General features: G+C 42.9%; 1 long non-coding RNA gene across 1 annotated transcript; it reads right to left on the bottom strand.

Annotated features, from left to right (window-relative positions):
• Positions 1–1,500: 1,500 nt before the first annotated feature.
• LOC121139410 lies at positions 1,501–20,656 on the bottom strand. Its single transcript, XR_005876375.1, has 2 exons — positions 20,403–20,656; positions 1,501–1,954 (listed from the first exon to the last, which is right to left on the bottom strand). It is a non-coding gene; the product is annotated as an uncharacterized LOC121139410 (long non-coding RNA).
• Between the last annotated feature and the right edge of the window lie 228 nt (positions 20,657–20,884).

The following is a 20,884-nucleotide window of genomic DNA, read 5'->3' as shown; positions in this document are numbered from 1 at the left end:
TTGTGAAGCCAGACTTTGAAAATGGACTCATGATTTCATTATTGCATTACTGTCCAAGATGAGACTAGCCTCTAGATGGTAGAGGCACCCAACTATTAATTGTGTTGGGACATGCCCCATGAGAAGAGATAGTAGGGATTTGGGGATATAGAGACAGGATTGAAGGCAAGGATGAAGAGAGAGTGGAGTGACTACAGACAACTTTCTCCCCTTTCTAGTGTAGAGATTGCAGGGCCTAGAACTGGTAAGGTGGGCTGTGGACTGAACTTGGGGGTGCCCAGTGGTGGTTATGCAGAGAGAGGATCTCCTTATTTCCAGGGCCAGTTTTAAGTGTCAGAGCTGCAATGCCTGTCTTTTATTACCAAATCCTTGTCAAATTCCTGCCATGCTTAGCCATACTGTTGGAAGAACTGTAGACCCAGCTTATCACAACACATCTCACAAGATGGCAACAAAGCAAACAGATTTGGAGTAGGGGCAGTGGGTAAAGAGGTTGGAATGAAGGTTGAAGGTGAAGGTTGGGGTGTAGATTTAAAACATATATTTTTTATTTGGCCTGTCTGGGATCGCAGATTAGCAAGATGTCAGGCAATGGAATAGCCCTATATATAGGTATCTGAGAGGAGGTGAGACTTTCAAAGATGGGGCTTAGGAATTGCAGCCATGCTAGTGGGGACACTGATTCTGCAGGCACGGTGGTTATGGTTAGCCGAATGTCTCTTTTGGGCACAGCACACAAAAACAAAGGTTTGTGGGGCTCTCATCTTTTGTGAGAAGAAGGGAGTTTGAGGAGTAGTGGTAAGCATTTACAGGGCCAGATGGACCGGCTGGAATGATTAAAGCAGGCATTGGGAGAGGATGTAAGACATAGTTAGTTACAGTTCTGTCTGCTGCACAGCGTTAGGAGCAGCAGAGATGAGCATCCTGCTTTGACTTTGCCCTTACCCTCGTCTAGACTGCCATCTCCCCACATGACTGGCTTGCTTGTTCCATTGCCTCTGGTGCTCCCCTCTGCATTCTCTCTCCCAAGAAGACCACACAGCCTGTCATCGCTGCCCAGACCTTCCCTGACTCTACCTGGGGAAGCCCTGAGCACAGCACCTGATGGCCAGTGGGGGTGGTCCCTGTGGAAGCATAGTCTTGTTACTTCATTTGGGTTTGGGGGCTCAGGAACAAGGAAGGGACAGAGCTTCATGTGGGTGACATGCCCCTGGCAACATAGTCACTGTGATGATTTTCTGGTTACACAACCTCTTCAGTGTTACACATTGAAACTTGTGTGAGAAACTACAGAGGGTAACTGGCCTCTCCCTGCCGTGACTGGCCGTGTTAGGCTGGCCTGTCTACATTCTAATGAGTGTGTTGGGTCAGTGAGATGATGACCTCTGTGAGCAGTTGTGGGGTTCATGCTACTTCTAGATGTGAGGGGCAACTTGGGCAGTGTCTCTTAGCGGATTAAACACTGGAATGTGGGGTGTGATAGAATTTTAAAACTCAAGGATGTCAGGCCAGGTTTAATGGTGCACATCTTTAACCCCAGTACCCAGGGGGGCAGAGCAGGTGGATCTCTGTGAGTTGAAGGCCTTCCTTGCCTATGTAGCAAGTTCAGGTCAGTCACAAAGTCATTGTAAGACCATCTCTCAACAATAAAAGGCTACATAGGCCTTTAGTGGTTTCCTGGTTTATCATATCTAACCAAAGGCAGGCCTGTGCAAAGACTCGCAGAAGGTGAAAATTATGCTGGCTATGGCTAGTCTTTAACGTTTTTTCCTTTCCACTCCGCGTCCGGGTTTTCATCTCCCTAGGCTACGCTGGAGTCTGCTGATCACTCCACTTCCTGGTGCTGGCAGAGGCCCTGGACTTCCCTGAACAGGTCTTTGCAGTTACTCCTCTGTGGTCTGAAAGGTGCTTCAGCAACTTGTGCACAGGTCTAGTGTGTTTCTGTTGGTGCTTTCTGGTGGAAGGAGGAGAGAGAATTCACTTCACTACACAGATCAGGAGCTCAGCAAATGTACTCTGCTCTCGGGACCGGCCACTATTTTTCCCCAGCCAGGAAGCTGTGTGCCCTGACATAGCATTGTGAACAAACTTACTTTCTAACAATTTTAAGGTATGCATTCCTCTTTCTAGGGAGGGATGGGACATATCTTTGCTTCCTAAGTCTAGTTGAGGAGTCTGAAAGAGGATTCGGAGATATTTGAGGGTGACAAAGCCACCGTAGGCCCGGTAATAGGGTTTGGAAGTGATTTTTACCCTTTCCTTTATATATGTTGCCCAAATCAGTTGGCATACTGATTTTTCCAGTAAGTGTTAAGTAGGCTTTGTAGGGTGAATGCTGGGAGGCAGAGCAGGTGAAGGTGCCCCTAAGCTGCCCATGTAACCTTTTAAGCTTTGGCTTCCTTATCAATAAGATACCCACCAAACAGCTACCTTGAGGAGTTACTCCAACTAAACCCACGAAAAGCCTTTTCCAGGGATGAGAGCTAAGTATCTGCTCTCATTGTCCTAGGCAATCCTTGATTCTCTGCTTTTCCAGGACAGTCACACGATCCTAGGGGGCAAGAACTGGAGACTGTGTTTCCTCCTAGCCTACTGTGAAAGGGAGTTCCAGTTCACTGCTACCCTCCTGGGCCCTGCTTCCAAGCAGATGAGTTGGAGTTTAGCACCCAGTGTGGATTGTCTCCTGCTCAGGAAGGCTATGTTGAACAAAGTGACCTCTCACTTCCACCCACTCCAGCGTCATGTGTCCTGCATTAACCCCCAAGTCTCACAGAGTAAAAGTCACTCAGTCTTATATGTTTGCTACGTATCAAAGAGAGACGAGCTGTCAGGAACCTGAGCTCAAATTGTCTTTAATCTCTCATGCTTAGAGACTTAATCTCTAAGCAATTCTCTTCAAGATGATTAAATCATCCCCTAGGGTTTCTGTCTTGGCATCCTGCTTTGGAGAGCATATTGCTATTATCTTGGCAAGGGAAAAGACAGCATAGGAATTAATGAAACCAAAAGGCCACATCTTGTGTTTGGTTCACTCCCAACGTGAGAGGCAGTATCTTAATCAAATGATAATAGAGATCTGGTCAGTGAAATAAAGCACTGTGTAGACCGTTTTCTCTGACTTGAGCACTCCTTCTTGGTGGGGATGGTTGGCTCATAAGACTCAGGAAACTAAGGACGTATTTAGATTAAAGGCTCAGTAAGTTCCTGTTGCTTAGTAGGTTCAGGAAACTCATAAAGTTACAGGCTTTTCAAGGCCCATCCCATGCTATATAAAAAAGTTACAGGCTTTTCAAGACCCGTCTTCAACACAATATAAATGGACAATGCTTGCTGGGGACAGGCGAGTGGGCAGAGAGCTCTAGGGATGTAGCTCTCATGAGTTGTCACCCTGGTCATGCTTTGAGCCTTCCATTCTCCAGTCAGAAGGCCTAATCAACCCATTGCTTTGTCAAGTCAGACACAGGCAGGATTGTTTCTGTGTCAGTTATTGGAACTTTATCTGAAGTCATTTGCTCATGTCTACCCATTAAAAAATCATACAACAGAAATAAAGCTGTTCATGCCAAAATGCTTGAGATAGGGGTTAAAAGAAAAAACAAATGTGAAAAAGCTGGATGGGAGTGTGTATTACATAATCACTGCTTCTTTAAATACAGCCAGCCCAGAGGGTCCGTAGAAGGGACAGACTCTCTGAACTGCCAGGTCCTGGGATCAGGAAAAGTAACAGTTCTTAAACTGATGCCGGCACCTTGTATTCCTAAAGAACACTCAGTAAACACGGGAGGCAAAGTCACGCTTCCAGCGTGCTCACCACCACTATCCACACCCGAGGCTGAGCTTCACACTTACTTGCTACTCCCTACGGCCTCCAGCAGAACAAGCTGCTGGCAGCTACTATGTCCTCAGACCCCACACGGAATAGCCGTCCGTTCCTTAGAAGGAGAGTGACGTAGTTTTCAGTTTTGCCCATGTGTCTCTCTTCTCTGGTAATTTTTCGTTGTTCATCTATTATCTGCGAGGCACAGGCCAAGGCTGGAGTCCACATCTGTACATAAGTCAGAGCTGAACTTTGCCCTCATAACGCAGGCCAGTGGAGGGAGTCAGAAAGCCAGGAACCATGCAGTGCAGTGGGTTCCACGATTAAAGTGGTGCAGGGTCTTTTGAGACGCTTGAAGAAAAATATGGTGTGGGCGTCAGGGCCACCTTAAGGTGCAGGTGAAGAATGAGGAGACAAAGAGCTAAGGAGGTAGGAAGCAAAGAGAATTCCAGGGCAAGGAAGCAGCAGGTGGCAAGGGGTCAGGCAGGAGAGAAAATGGCCTTTAGGGGGACACAAGCCACGGGAGGAGTATCGCATAGTAGGTACTTGAGGACAGACCTGACTCTTGGGAAGCAATGAGATTTGATTGTGTTTGGACTTGCAGCTTGTGAGAGGCCATTTAATTTAGCTCAAGCTTATTGTGAACAACTGTTGCAGGGACAGAGCAATTAGAGAAAGCCATGTTGGATTTCAGAAGTTTCAGTAAAGGATTATTGTAGACAATGAAAGAGTGACCTCTGTACAGGGAAGGCCTGCTGTGTACAGATGCACAGTATCTCTATACAAAAGTAATAATAATAAATTAAGTCATGTGATTTCGCTGAAAACTCCTTTATTTCCTCATGAACTTTTATCTTCTCTTTCTGCCAGGCTTGTTCTTTACTCTCTAAAATGATCTAAAATCTGTTTTTCTAAACATATTTTCAGATAAAGACAGGTTCTGAGACAAAATTTTATAAGCAATTTGTTCTGTTACTATTAGATGTCAGGAAAAGTGTATTTTCAACAAGCACTTATGGTTGTCTTCCGTGAAGCAGTTGGGTCTCAGACATTGGAGATACATAAGGGTGAGACACATCCAATATCTGATGCCAAGAAGCTTTTACTCTTGTTGCTGGTAGATTGTGTACCAAAAGCCAAGCAAGTATGTAAATAACAGCTCCTATGGAATCAGTGTTAGGAAGAAAATAAAACAGGATGAAGGAGTCAGGAGAAATAAGGACGCTGTTTGTAGAAAAGACAGGAGCTGTTTCTGAGAATGGCCTCAAGTAGAAGTGAGATGTGTGTGGATTGTTGCATGTTTATGTATGTTGAATGTAGAGTCAAGCAGAAGTGAGATGTGTGTGGATTGTTGCATGTTTATGTATGTTGAATGTAGAGTCAAGCAGAAGTGAGATGTGTGGATTGCTGCATGTTTATGTATGTTGAATTGAAAGACCCCTACCCAGGACCCCTAGGAAAAGAAAAGCAAGGCCAGGCCGTTGCCTAATGAAAAAACCCAGACCAGGTGCCTCGCCCAGCTGGCAGGATGTCAAACAGGATCTGTGGTCACCAGAGCAGTCATGGGACCCGGATAATAATTGCTGAAGCGTGCGAGGGTCTTTTATGTGGCAATACCAGGACACCTAGTCCTTGGCAACTACCCCTGCCCCAGTTGTGTCTATGATCACCATAGTATCCATGGAACCCGGATAATAATTGCTGAAGTGTGCCGGGGTCTTTCATGAAGTAATACCAGGAAACTTAGTCCGTGAGAACTACCCCTGCCCCCAAGATGAGCCAATGAAATGCCTGTTACTTATGTAACCATTAAAACTCTATAAATATTGTGCTCCCTGCAAGCCCGGTATGCTCTGCACCCGAATTGCAGTAGCATCTGCAGGCGCCTGTGTACTCAATAAATCACCTCTTGCATTTGCAGCCAGTGGTCTGGCCCCGGTTCTTGGGCAGAGTCAAGCAGAAGTGAGATGTGTGTGGATTGTTGCATGTTTATGTATGTTGAATGTAGAGCCAATGGATTTGTGGAGGGCTGGAGGAAGGCAAGTGCAGAGATGGCTTCTGGGTTAGGGCAAAAAAGAGGAGAGTTTTCCTAATGAGAAAAATTGTGTTACTGAAAAAAAAACCCAAAAAACAAAAACATAAACCACAGCTGCCCAAGAGAAAAGCTGCTGCAGGGCCCACCTTGGACAGAGGGGCTGATACTCACCTGTGGGCAGGAGCCTGGGCTTCAGTCATGCCTGCAGAGGTCAAGGCTCACGTGTGACATTGCAAGACCACTGAGCCCAACAGGAAGCTCCAGCAAAGACCCTGTCTCTCCTCTACCACAAGCCAGTGCTGCTGAAATGGAGACAGCATCGAGGAGGGAGCTGAGAGCTACACACTGCAACTCAGCATCACTGTGTCGGAAACTCAATCCGTAGAAAGTAACGGGTCTAAACTCCTCTGGAGACAATATATACCAGTGGCTAACCTTCCTAATGCTGTGACCCTTTAACACAGCTCATACTGTGACCCCCAGCTGTAAAATTATTTTCATGCTACTTCATAATGGTAATTTTGCTTCTGTTAGGAATCATAATGTAAAAACCTATGTTTTCTGATGGTCTTAGGTGTCTCTTGTGAAAGAGTGTCCCACTCCCCAAAGGGGTCACAACCCATAGGTTGAGAACCATGGATGTATGCCCTAAATCTAGTTTTACAGACTTGAACAGGAATTGCAAATTGAACCTTTCTTATCAGGTCCAGTTTGATATATGCTATATTTCAGAGAAGAAAATAATTTAAAGTCCACCCCCTCAAGGGGAAAATTCTGACTGATGTGACATATATAAAACTAATGTGCATTCATTATGGTTTGTTTTTTGTTATTCTTAACATCTTGCTTTTTTTAAATCTTTATTCTCACAACATCTTACCCAGTTAGATTTTAGGATTGTTCAGTTTTTCCCCACCCAATCTGCTACAGTGTACACTCTGTTATTTTTTCTATATATAGCTCATATATTTCCCCTCTCATTTCAACTTCATTCTTTCTTTTTGTCCTTTTTATCCCCTACTCTTTTTACTTTTTGGCAATAATCTTTAAACCCTGTGGCTCGTAAGAGCATCGCAAATGCCCCCTTCCAGATGCCATCCCACAGCGTTGCCTTCTCAGGTGTCTTAATACCAGTCTCTAGCCTCACTCAACCCTTCTACTCCAGATCTAAGTAACAAACGTCTTAGTCTATGTTTTGTTTCTTTATTCTTCAACAGTTACTGAAGCTAAAGGGATGGGTGTTCTAACTGGCTAGAATGGAATTTGCACATGGTCTTAAAGAGCAGTTTGGATTACTTCTGGGGATATTATACTCTGGGAGTAACATGAGGGGTCATACCTGATTAACTTTTGACATGGGCACACTGACTCTATTACAGCAGCTGACAAAAGCCAATCAATAAAATAATCCCACATGCACAAGCACCAAGGCAGAAATAAAAAAAAAACCATGTAAAATCAAAGCCTATTATACCACCTGAAAAACATACCAATTCCATAGTAATGGATCCTAATGTCAACAAGTTTGATTAATTATTCCAAATTTAAAGTGATTATAAGAATATTTAACAAGATGAAAAGGGTGCAAACAAATTCCCAAATGAATTTAAATAAAAAACAAACAAGCAGCCGGAGGACATAAAATAGAAGATATGAAACAGAAATTCACAAAAGGGATGTAAATATTGAAAAGTACCAAATTGAAATTTTAAAAATTAAACTACAGTGAGTACAACAAGAAGTTCAGTATATAGAATAGATCAAGTGGAAGACAGAGTGTCAGTGACAGAAGACAGTAGAGAGGAGTCTGAATATTCAGACAGTGATAAAATAGTAAGAACATAGGAGTACAACATGTGAAGTCTGTGGCATATCATTAAAAGATCTAATTACAAATCATGATAATACAAAAAGAATCTCGGCTGAAGTCATAAACAATATACGTAATAAAACCATTGTAAGGAAAAACAATCAACCAACCAACCAACCAACCAACCAATTAAACAAACAAAAGACCCGAATGTAGAGAAGAGGTGAATATTAACACCCAGGAAGTCTTTAGAGCATCAATCAAATAATACAAGAAAAAATGCCTCCACATCATAATGTAGCTAAAATTCTAAATGCAGAGAATGAAGAAAACTACTGAAAGTTTCAAGAGAAAAATATGAAGTCACATGTGCAGACAAACCCATGGCAATGTCACACAGATTTCTGAACAGAAACTCTGAAATCCAGGGGAACACAGAGTGACATATTCCAAGTATTCAAAGGTAATTGCCAACCCACATGAGTTTACTAAGTGTCTGTTATAATTGGAGGAAAAAGAACTTTCTGTGAAAAAAAAAACACGTGGAAAGAATTCATTACCCCTAGTTGTAGAGAAGATACTTGAGTGAATCCTTCAGACTGGAGAGAAAGATGGGCATATCCATAAGGCTACAGGAAAAGGAAACCATTGTTAGAAGAGTAACTAAATGGAAGAGGAATAGGAGGACAATAAATCGACAGGCAGGAATTAATGTAAGTCCTTTGAAGATTAAAGGACTAACTTCCTAAGCCCAGACACACAGACTAATAGACTAGACACCAACAGACAAGTGCAGCTGTCACTTCTCGTCAATGAAGACGGTAATAGCAAGCCACAACTGATCAAAATGCAGAGAATAGCTAACTGACCATGCGGTGCCCAGCTTCAGTGGTTACATCTGCATCACAACCACTGCCCCTAAAGCTCACAACAGGAGAGAGGGCAGGGATAATTAAAGAAGCCTGCTGGGAAATTGTCTCTAGGAATGGCAGGGAAGCTTCATCCAAGACACCACAACAATGTGGCTTCCTGGACACTGAGCAAAGACAGCTTCCACACACATGCTAACATGGAAGGAGGAAATCCCACAGGGCTAACTCCTGACTGACAGGAATAAGCCTCCTGACTGGTTATCCAATACCAAACAACAATCAATCAGCTCTGAAATCGTATACATACAAGGGACACTAAGTGGACTGAGCAAATTGTATTTACATATTTGTATGTGCATGTGTGTGTGTGTGTGTGTGTGTGTAAACAATTACAATTAGAGGAAAAAAGGCCATAAATTGGAGAGTGACTAGGGTGGGGCATAAGAAAGGCTGGAGGGAGAAGAGGGAAGAGGAAAACGATATAAATACATTTTAATTTCACAAGCATGTTTAAAAGGACCCATTTGTTTGCTGTCCCTAAGAAACATACTTTACCAGCAAAGATAACCTTAAGGTGAAGGGATGGAGAAAGGTATTCCAAGAAAATGGAGCAGTGTGGTGGTGGTGCACACTTTTAATCCCAGTGCATGGGAGGCAGTGAGTGGGTCTCTGAGTTTGAGGGCAGCCTTAGCTACAGAACAAGCTGCAGGACAGCCAGGTGTTGACACAATTTCTGGTCACCCTGGTCCCACAGCCGTTTAGCCCCAAATGAACACACAGAGGCTTCTATTAATTATAACTGTTGGCCGATGGCTCAGGCTTTTTACTGGCCAGCTCTCCCTTAATTATTAATCCATAACTATTAATCTATGTATCTCTACATGGTTTAATCTTACCAGAGACCTTCTGGCATCCTATTTTCCCAACAGCATACAAGGCATCTCTCTCTGGTGGTTTCTCTCTCTTTCCTCTACCTTGCATTCTCCTGGTCTTGTAGCCCCGCCTATACTTCCTGCCTGGCTATTGGCCAATCAGTGTTTTACTCATCAACCAATATGAGAAACATATATCCAGAAGAACATCCCCCATCAGCAAGGTCTATGCAGAGAAACCTTGTCTGGAAAAGTAAAGTAGGAAGGAAGGAAGAAAGGAAGGAAGGAAGGAAGGAAAGAAGAAAGCAGGAAGAAAGGAAGGAAGGAAAGAAGGAAGCAGGAAGGAAGGAAGGAAGGAAAGAAGGAAGGGAGGAAGGAAGAAAAGAAGGAAGCTGGAAGGAAGGAAATGGAACTAGATAACTAGAGAACAAACGGGGTTGACTGTTACAATATTTGACAAAATAGACTTCAAACTGAAACCACTCAGAAGGGAAAAGGCATAACAACAAAAGAGAAAATTGTAGACCTGGTGAGCACAGATGCAAAGGCTCTCAATAAAATACTTGCAAACTGTTGGCTTCAGTCCAGAGATTCAGAAATGGCTCGGCATATGTACAAGTCAGTAGTTTAATGTCCTAAGTAAATGGGTTTGGCAGAAAGTATAATTATCTTAATAGAAACAGTAAAAAATGTTTTAGAAAATTTAACACATGAATAGAAAGAACATAGCTCAACATTATAAAGGTTATGTAAAGCAAATCTATAGACAGCATTATGCTAATCTGGGGAAACTGATATCCTTTCCAGTAAAATCAGGAACAAGAGAAAGGTGTCCATTTTCTTCACTCTTTTTCAATATGACAAAGCTAAGAAATAAAAAGGACACAAAAGACAGGAAGAAGTCAAGGTACCCTTATTTCCAGATGATATTGATACTATATATGAGATCCTGAAGACTCCCCCAGAGAGCTCTTAGATCTGGTGAACACTTCAGCATAGTGACAAGACACAGAACTAATATATAAAATTAGTAGCCTTCTTATACACCAGCAAACAGATGAAGGAAATGGTTCAAGACTTAAAAACTGAAACAGAGGCAATAAAGAAAACACAACTGAGGGAATTCTGGAAGTGGAAAATTGTAGTAAATGATCAGGAACTACACTACTAGAGTAATATAAGAGGAAATAGATTCATTGGCCAAAGAAAATGTTAAATCCAACAAATTCTTAACACAAAATACCCAGGAAATCTGGGACACCATGAAATGACTGAATCTAAAAATAATAGGGATAGAAGCAGTGAAAAAAATCCAGCTCAAAGGCACAGAAAACATATTCAACAAAATAATAGAAGAAAACTTTCTCAACCTACAGAAGGACTTGGCTATGAAAGTACAAGAAGCCTACAGAATCCCAAATAGAATGAACCAAAAAAAAGTCCCCTCACCTCATAATAATCAAAACACTAAACACAGAATAAAGAAAGAATATTAAGAGCTGCAAAGGAAAAAGACCAAGTAACATATAAAGGCAGACTTATCAGAATTGTACCTGACTTCTCAATGGAAACAATGAAAGCCAGAAGGTCCTGATCAGATGTTATGCAGAAACTAAGAGACCACAGATGCCAGGACAGACTACTTTACCCAGAAAAGCTTTTAATCACCTATGCAGAGAAAACAAGATATTCTATGACAAAATCAGATTTAAACACTACCTATTCAAAACAAAATCTAGCTGTACAGAAAGTACTAGAAGGGAAACTACAGCCCAAAGAAGTTAGCTACATTCACAAAAGCACAGGCAATAGATAATCTCACATCAGCCAAACCCAAAAGAAGGAAAGCACACATAAAATACCACTACCACCACCAAACTCAAAAATAACAGGAACTAGCAATCATTGGTCATTAATATTCCTTAATATCAATGAACTCAATTCACCTATAAAAAGACACAGGCCAACATAATGGACATGGAAACAGAATTAATCCTTCTGCTGCATTGCTACAAGCTGCAAGATCACACAGGAATTATAACAGCCATCATTTCCTGAGATGACCCACCAGAGCTAGGGGCTCTGAGGGGCTCTGCGTGGAAGTTTTTAAACCAATATGAAGATTGCATTTGGTGTTATAGTGTTGCGAATGAACTAGCTGTTTCTTGTTGTAGATTCTTTTGCAGTTTGTTCCTCTCTGCAACAAACTTGGACTTTACTTCCCACAGTTCAGCACCATCTGATCATTTACTGGGCATAACTTCTCCCATGCATTTGGAGTTTACTGATCACACTCCTTAGCTATGTGTGTTACCTGTTTCCCACTGTCAGGTCCTTGTTCCCTCTCCATTGCAATTGCAGAGATCTGCCTTCCTGAAATTATCCTTATTGACAGGAATTTGGTCAGTGTTTAGGGCCCAGGCAAAAGCGTCCCATCTGAGACATGCCCAGATACCCAAGGATTTAGAATTATTACACTCCCAAAGCTGTTGATTCACAGCTGCCTAGAAGGATTGAAAAATAAGCACGCCCTAGCTTTGCCCCACTGGCAGATAGAGAAGAATAACCTAAACTAACCCTGCACTGAAAGGTTCTCAGACTTCTTGTTTTATTACCTAAGATCCCCCTGAGAAGATAAAGACAAAGGTAATCAGCCCATTTGCTGATCTTAAAGTCCTGGGCCACCACTGAGGCCAGAGCACTGTAAGGGCTAGGCTTCATTTCTTGTGCAAATTAAACTTAGACTTACAGTCCTAAGCAATTGATGCTAAAAGCTTCTCTTAGCAGGAAACCATAGCAAAAGTGCAGACAGTAGACCAAAAGCTACTTGCCTGCATTCCTCTGTTGTTTACTAGGTTGCCTGGTTACCCAATACTCCCTATTCATGCTGGGAGAGAAGCAGCCACTGAGTTAAGAGACAATCTTTGCTTTACTCTTGGTTTTTACTGAATATAAATTTTAGCTTTTTATCTAACCACGTAAACATGTAGCACAACACACTAGTCCCCCTCTCTGGGATTCCCTGATGATTCAATCCCTTAATAAATCTTTTTCCCCCTTAAGGAGTTCACAGGATGTTCACTGGCCACTCTCACCTTGAGTTAACAGTCAGAGCTCCCCCTATGCAAAGAATTTTATGTATTTTATGGTGCAAAAGAATTCCAACCCCAGAATCCAACTGAGGCTGGAAAATTCTGGTTGTAATGATATATAACTGGAAACATTTTGTTGTTGGAAGAAGACTTATAATGAAGAGACATGAATGGAAATATCATGTTGAAAGTAGCTTCCTTTTCCCTCAGACTTTAGTTCCTTTGCTTATTTGTGGCTCCTTGTTTTGAACCCTGAGTGAAGATTTTAGAAGCTAGCCTTCTAAAGTTTTTGATACTGCATACAAGAAACACACCTTAACATCAAAGACAGAGATTACCTCAGAGTAAAGGGTTGGGAAAGATTTTCCAATCAAATGGACCTAAAAAACGAGCTGATATAGCTATCCTAATATTTAACAAAATAGACCTCAAAATAAAAGTAATCAAAGGAGACAAAAAGGACATTTCATATTCATCACAGGAAAAATCCATCGAGATGAAATCTCAGTTCAGAACATCTATGCCCCAAATACAAGGATGCCAATATTTATATAAAAACACTAGTAAAGCTTAAATCATACATCAATCCCACACACTAATAATGGGAAACTTCAACACCTCACTCTCACCACTGGATAGGTCTGCCAGAAAGAAACTTAACAGAGAAATAAAGGAACTAGCTGATATTATGACTCAAATGGCTTAACAGACATCTGTAGAACACTCCACCCACACACAAAAGAATATACCTTTTTCTATGCACCCCATGGAACAGTCTCCAAAATTGACCACATACTCAAAAACAAAGCAAACCTTAACAGATTAAAAAAATGGAATAATACCTTGTATCTTATTGGATAACCATGGCTTAAAGTTAGAATTCAACAACACCAATTTCAGAAAGTCCGCAAACTCATAGAAATTGAACAACGATCAAATGAATCACCACTGGGTCAAGAAATAAAAAGAAATAGAAGATTTCCTAAAATTCAATGAAAATGACTACACAATATATCCAAACTTATGGGACACAATGAAAGCAGTGCTATGAGGAAAGTTCATAGTCCTAAATGCCCACATAAAGAAACGAGAATAGTCACACTGAAGACTTAACAGCACACACTTGGAAGCCCTAGAACAAAAAGAAGCAAGCTCACCCAGAAGGAGTAGATGGGTGGAAATAATCAAATTGAGGGCTGAAATCAATAAAATAGAAAACAGAAAACGATACAAAGAATCAAGGAGACAAAGAGTTGGTTCTTTGAGAAAATAACAAGACAGACAAACCTTTATCCAAATTAACCAAAAGGCAGAGAGACAATATCCAAATTAACAAAATCAGAAATGAAAAGGGGGACATAACAACAGACACTGAGGAAATCCAGACAATCATCAGGTCATATTTTGAAAACCTGTACTCCACACAATTGGAAAATTTAAGGGAAATGGACAATTTCCTGGATAAGTACCACATACCAAAATTAAATCAAGACCAGATAAACAGTTAAATAGACCTATAGCCCCTAAGGAAATAGAAGCAGTCATCAAAAGTCTCCTAACAAAAAAATCCCAGGCCCAGATGGTTTCTATGCAGAATTCTCTCAGAATTTCAAACAAGAACTAACTCCTCCTCATATTGTTACACACAATAGAAATAGAAGGGACATTGCCAAACTCTGTTTATTAGGCTACAGTTACCTTAATACACAAACCACACAAAGACTCAACAAGTAAAAAGAATCACAGATCAATCTCCCTCATGAACATACGTGGAAAAATACCCAATAAGATACTGGAAAGCTGAATCCAAGAACACATCAGAAAAATCATCCACCATGATCAAGTAGGCTTCATCCCAGGTATGCAGGGATGGTTCAACATATGAAAATCCATCAGTGTAACCCACCATATAAACAACGGAAAGACAAAAAAAAACACATCATCATCTCATTAGATGCTGAAAAGACCTTCATCAAAATCCAACACTCCTTCATGATAAAGGTCTTGGAGAGATCAGGGACACAAGGAACATATCTAAGCATAATAAAGGCAATATACAGCAAGTCAACAGCCAACATTAAAATAAACAGAGAAACTCAAAGCGATTCCACTAAAATCAGGAACAAGACAAGGCTGTCCACTCTCTACATATCTATTCAACATATTACTCAAAGTTCTAGCTAGCAAAATAAGACAACAAAAGGAGATCAAGCAGATACAAATTGGAAAGAAGAATTCAAGCTTTCACTATTTACTGATAATACCATAATATACATAAGTGACCCCAAAAATTCTACCAGAGAACTCCTACAACTGATAAACACCTTCAGTAATGTAGCAGGGTACAAGATTAACTAAAAAACAAATCAGTTGCCCTCCTAAACACAGATGATAAAAGGGCTGAGAAAGAAATCTGAGAAACATCATTCTTCACAATTTCCACAAACAACATAAAATATCTTGTGGTAACTCTAACCAAAGAAGAAAAGACCAGTATGACTAGAACTTCATGTCTCTGAAGAACAAAATTAAAGAGGATATCAGAAAATGGAAAGCTCTCCCATGCTCTTGGTTAGGCAGGATTAACATAGTAAAAAATGGCAATCTTACCAAAAGCAATCTACAGATTCAATGCAATTCCCATAAAAATCCCAGCACAATTCTTCACAGACCCCAAAAGAATAATATTCATCTTCACATGAAAAAACAAAAAAAACCCAGGATAGTTAAAACAGTCCTGTTCGATAAAGGAACTTCTGGAGGCATCATCATTCCTGACTTCAAGCTCTACTATTGAGATACAATAATGAAAACAGCTTGGTATTGGCATAAAAATAGGCAGGTGAACCAATGTAATTGAATCAAAGACCCTGTTATTAATCCACATACTGATGAACACCTGATTTTTGACAAAGAAGCTAAAATTACACAATGGATAAAAGAAAGCATCTTCAGTAAATGGTGCTGACGTAACTGGAGTTTGACATTTAGAAGAATGTATCTATGGGCACGCATAAAACTCAAGTCAAAATGGATCAAAGACCTCAGCATAAATCTAATCACACTGAACTTCATAGAAGACAAAGTTGGAAGTAGCTTTGAATGAATTACACAGGAGACCATTTCCTAACTGTAACACCAGCAGTGCAGACACTAAAAGCAGCAATTAATAAATGGGACTTCTTTAAACTGAGAAGTTTCTGCAAGGGTAAGGACACAGTCAATAAGACAAAACATCAGCCTACAGAATGGGAAAAGATATTTATCTTTTTATCACATCTGACAGAAGACTGATCTTCGAAATATACAAAGAACTCAAGAAACTACATACCAAAACACCAAATAATTCAATTAAAAAGTGGGGTCCAGAACTGAATAGAGACTTCTCAATAGAGGAATCTAAAATGCCTGGAAGACATTTAAGAAATTGTTCAAATCCTTAGCCATCAAGGAAATGCAATCAAAACAATATTGTGATATCATCTTACACATGTCAGAATGGCTAAAATAAAAAACACAAATGACAGCATATACTGGGGAGGATGTTGTAAAAGGGGAACAGTCCTCCATTGCTGGTAGAAGTGCAAAGTTGTACAGCCTCTTTGGAAATCAGTATGGCTGTTTCTCAGAAAATTGGATCAAAGTACCTCAAGACCCAGCACTACCACTCTCAGGCATATATCCACTCAGGCGCACTCATACCACAAGAACATTTGCTCAACTATGTTCATAGCACCATTACTCATAATAGCCAGAATCTAGAAACAACCTAGATGTCCTGCAACCCAAGAATGGATAAAGAAAATGTGGTACATTTACACAATGGAGAACTACTCATCGGTTAAAAAAACAATGACATCTTGAAATTTGAAAATTGAAATCAGGCAAATGGATGGCACTAGAAAAAACCATCCTGAATGAGGTAACCCAGGTCCAGGAAGACAAATATGGTGTGTACTTGTTCATAAGGGCTACAATCAATTCACAACCCAAGAGAACCTAGGCAACAAAGAATACTCTAAGAGAGACATACATGAATCTACCAGAGAAAGGGAAATAGACAAGGTCTCCTGAGTAAATTGGGGGTATGGGAGGAAGGGGGGAGTGGGTAAGGGGAGAGTGGAGGAGGGAAGGGGAGTGGGGATGAGAATGTTAGGGAACAGGATGATTGAGTTGGGAGAAGGACAGAGAGGGAGAGCAATGCAGTAGATTCCTTGATAGAGGGAGCCATTGTGGGATTATTGAGAAACCTGGCACTAGGGAAATTCCCAGGAACACACATGGATGACCACTGATAAGACTAAACAGTAACGGAGAGAGTGCCTGAATTGGCCTGTCCCTGTAATCAGATTGACGACTACCATAATTGTCATTATAGAACCTTTATCTTGTAACTGATGGAAGCAGATGCAGAGCTCCACAACTAACCACTGGGCGGAATGCCTGGAGTCCAGTCAGAGAGAGGGAGGAGAGATTATATCAGCAAAGGGATCAAGACTGTGATGTGAAACCCACAGAAACAGCCGATCCAAGCTAGTGGGAGTTCACTGACTCAGGACTGATATCTGGGGAACCTACATTGGACTGACCTAGGCCCCCTGAATGCAGGTGACAGTGGGTGGCTCGGGGAGTCAGTGGGGCCACTGGCAGTGGGACCAGGATCTATCCCTGGTTCATGGACTGGCTTTTTGGAGCCCATTTCCTATGGAGAGATACCTTGCTCAGCCTAGACCCAGGAGGGAGGGCATTGGTCCTGCCTCAGTGTGGTGATGGACAGACTTCATTGATTCCCCATGGGAGGCCTTACCCTCTCCGATAAGCAGGTGGTGGGGTGGGGGGGGAGGTGAGGGAAAGGTGGTAGGCACAGGAGGGGGTGAGGTGAGGGAAGGGTGGTAGGCACAGGAGGAGGGGGTGAGGGAAGGGTAGTAGGCACAGGAGGAGGGGGGTGAGGGAAGGGTGGTAGGCACAGGAGGAGGGTGAGGGAAGGGTGGTAGGCACAGGAGGAGGGGTGAGGGAAGGGTGGTAGGCACAGGAGGAGGGGGTGAGGGAAGGGTGGTAGGCACAGGAGGGGGGTGAGGGAAGGGTGGTAGGCACAGGAGGGGGGAGGTGAGGGAAGGGTGGTAGGCACAGGAGGGGGGAGGTGAGGGAAGGGTGGTAGGCACAGGAGGAGGGGGTGAGGGAAGGGTGGTAGGCACAGGAGGAGGGGGTGAGGGAAGGGTGGTAGGCACAGGAGGGGAGGTGAGGGAAGGGTGGTAGGCACAGGAGGGGAGGTGAGGGAAGGGTGGTAGGCACAGGAGGAGGGGGTGAGGAAGGGTAGTAGGCACAGGAGGAGGGGGGTGAGGGAAGGGTGGTAGGCACAGGAGGGGGTGAGGGAAGGGTGGTAGGCACAGGAGGGAGGTGAGGAAGGGTGGTAGGCACAGGAGGAGGGGGTGAGGGAAGGGTGGTAGGCACAGGAGGGAGGTGAGGGAAGGGTGGTAGGCACAGGAGGGGGAGGTGAGGGAAGGGTGGTAGGCACAGGAGGAGGGGTGAGGGAAGGGTGGTAGGCACAGGAGGAGGGGGAGGTGAGGGAAGGGTGGTAGGCACAGGAGGAGGGGGTGAGGGAAGGGTGGTAGGCACAGGAGGAGGGGGTGAGGGAAGGGTGGTAGGCACAGGAGGGGGGAGGTGAGGGAAGGGTGGTAGGCACAGGAGGAGGGAGGTGAGGGAAGGGTGGTAGGTACAGGAGGAGGGGGGTGAGGGAAGGGTGGTAGGCACAGGAGGGGGAGGTGAGGGAAGGGTGGTAGGCACAGGAGGGGGGAGGTGAGGGAAGGGTGGTAGGCACAGGAGGGGGAGGTGAGGGAAGGGTGGTAGGCACAGGAGGGGGTGAGGGAAGGGTGGTAGGCACAGGAGGAGGGGGGAGGTGAGGGAAGGGTGGTAGGCACAGGAAGAGGGGGTGAGGGAAGGGTGGTAGGCACAGGAAGAGGGGGTGAGGGAAGGGTGGTAGGCACAGGAGGAGGGGGGTGAGGGAAGGGTGGTAGGCACAGGAAGAGGGGGTGAGGGAAGGGTGGTAGGCACAGGAGGAGGGGAGAGAGGAGGAACTGGAATTAGGATGTGAAAACAAAATTAACAAACAAACAAACAAACAAAAAAAGAGTAAAAGTCTTCCAATTTCATTTTCCACAGATGTAGAACAAAATAATCTTGACAGAGGTACCACCATACCTGCTTTCAAGCTCTTCTACAGGACTGCAGTGCTAAAGCAACGTGGTACTGTCACAAAAATTGGCCAGTTGAACAACGTGAAAGACACAGATATGAACTCACACAGTTAGTTACAGGCATCTGACATTGGACAGAGATGCTGAAACAAAACCCAACAACAACACATTGGAGATGAATGAGTATCTTTAAAAAATGGTCCTGGTAATATTTGATATCCACACATAAAAGAATGGAGCTAGACACACATCATTCACTGTCTGTGAAAATCTACTCCAAAAGGGTCAAAGGTCTTAATGTAAAACCTAAGTTCTGAGACAGATGGAAAGTAGGGGAAACACTTCATTTATCAGCCTACACAAGGCTAGACATCAGAAAATACTGACAACAATTGACAATTGAAATTCCACTAAATTAAAAAGCATCTGCACAACCAAAGGAACAATTAATTGAGTGAAGTAAATGGATAGCCTACAAGATGGGAGAAAATCTTTACAAGTCATATGTCTAGGGGATTAATACCTAGGATATACAAAGAACTAGAAAAAAAAGAGATCAAACAACCCAATTTATAAATGAGCAAATAAAATAAATGAGCTTCAAAAGGTGGCCTGGAAATGGGCAATAAGCATGGAAAAATGTTCATCCTCACCAGCCATCAGAGAAATGCAAACTAAAATCTTCTTTGAGATTCTATCTTATCCCAGTCAGAATGTTGTTTTTTAAGAAAAGAAATGGTAACAAATGCCCGTGAGAATGCAGACAAAAGGGAACACTAACTGTTGGGCCTAAAAAGGCCAGGACACAAGGCCTAGTGGAATTTCCTGAGCCTGGCTAGAGTTTGGCAACATGAGTCAGCAGAACTGCCTCTTCCCAGCTACTGCTAGCGTGGTGGAATATTATGGGCCCTTACACATCACCCCATCCTGAGGTCCCCACCCACTTTCCCAACTCTATGTAAGCACATGCCTGTTACCATAAAGTGAGACTCTGCTTCTACAGGTCTCCACGACTGTGGATCTCTCCAGTGACTAGGAGGGGAGTCTGGGTGTTCAACACTCCCCCTCCTTCCCATAGCCCTGACTGCCAGAGACCCCAGCAGAGTGACGCCTGAACAGGGACCCCGGCAGATAACATGTTTCTGGTATGTATGTATGTAAAATGATGGAAATCAGCATGGAAAATCCTCAAAAAACTAAAAACAGGTTTGTCATGTGACTAAACACTAACACTCCTGGGTATTTACTTGAATGACTCCATATTAACATGTCAGGGATCTTCTGCAGTCTGTTTATCAAAGCATCATTCAAAATATCTAAATGAGGCCGACTAGAAAAGAAAGTGTGGAATACATACACGGGAATATTTTTCAGCCCTAAGAAGAAACATGTCATTTGAAGAAAAATGGATGCTGCCGGAGACAATCTCACTAGGCAGATTAAGTCAGTCTCAGAATGAAACACAAATATCACACATTTCCTTTCATTTGTTGTCAGACCGTGTGTGTGTGTGTGTGTGTGTGTGTGTGTGTGTGTGTGTGTGTGTGTGTAATGAAAGTAGAAGCAACATTGTCTAGGGCTGGTTAATGGATGAGGGAGGGAGGGAGGAAGGGAAACCTAAGGGAAGGGGTGGGAATATGTTTAAAGTATATTTGTATAAAAACTAGAAAATATGTGGGGTAGTCTACTTAACAGACAAAGGTTACTTACAGTTTCAGGGGACCAACTGATAGTTAGGCCGACCCACTGCTTTTAGTCCTCTGATGATCGGGGTACCAGGTGGTCATTGTGGTGTGTGCAGAGTAAAGCACTTACTCCATGGCCAAGAAAAGAAAGGACTGGAGTCTCCTAGTCTCTCAAAGTTCTAAAGACGTCTCATAGGCTCTATCATTACCTCACAATAGAACCTCCTTGGGGACCAATTCTTTTTTATACATGGGACTCTAATCATAGCTGATCTGGACCAGAAGGCACACGTTTGGGAGATGGAACTGTGTGTGACATTGAGTCAGCCTAGGGAACATACAGAGTCATGTGGCTGTGGGGTTTGGGATGGTAGGGATTCCTGAGTAGCTGTGGTGACTTGAGTAGGCTTGAAAAGATTGTTGCCAATGGTCCTCAAAGGTTATGGTGACAAGGCTGTACATTGGGTCAGCAAAGTCCCATGCACCTTCTGACTCAGGTGCTGTGGG

The sequence above is a fragment of the Mesocricetus auratus genome, unplaced genomic scaffold (genome assembly GCF_017639785.1).
Source record: "Mesocricetus auratus isolate SY011 unplaced genomic scaffold, BCM_Maur_2.0 Super-Scaffold_15014, whole genome shotgun sequence".
Classification (NCBI taxonomy): Eukaryota; Metazoa; Chordata; class Mammalia; order Rodentia; family Cricetidae; genus Mesocricetus; species Mesocricetus auratus.
Note: the sequence above shows the minus strand (reverse complement) of the source record. Positions and strands in the feature narration are given on the sequence as shown.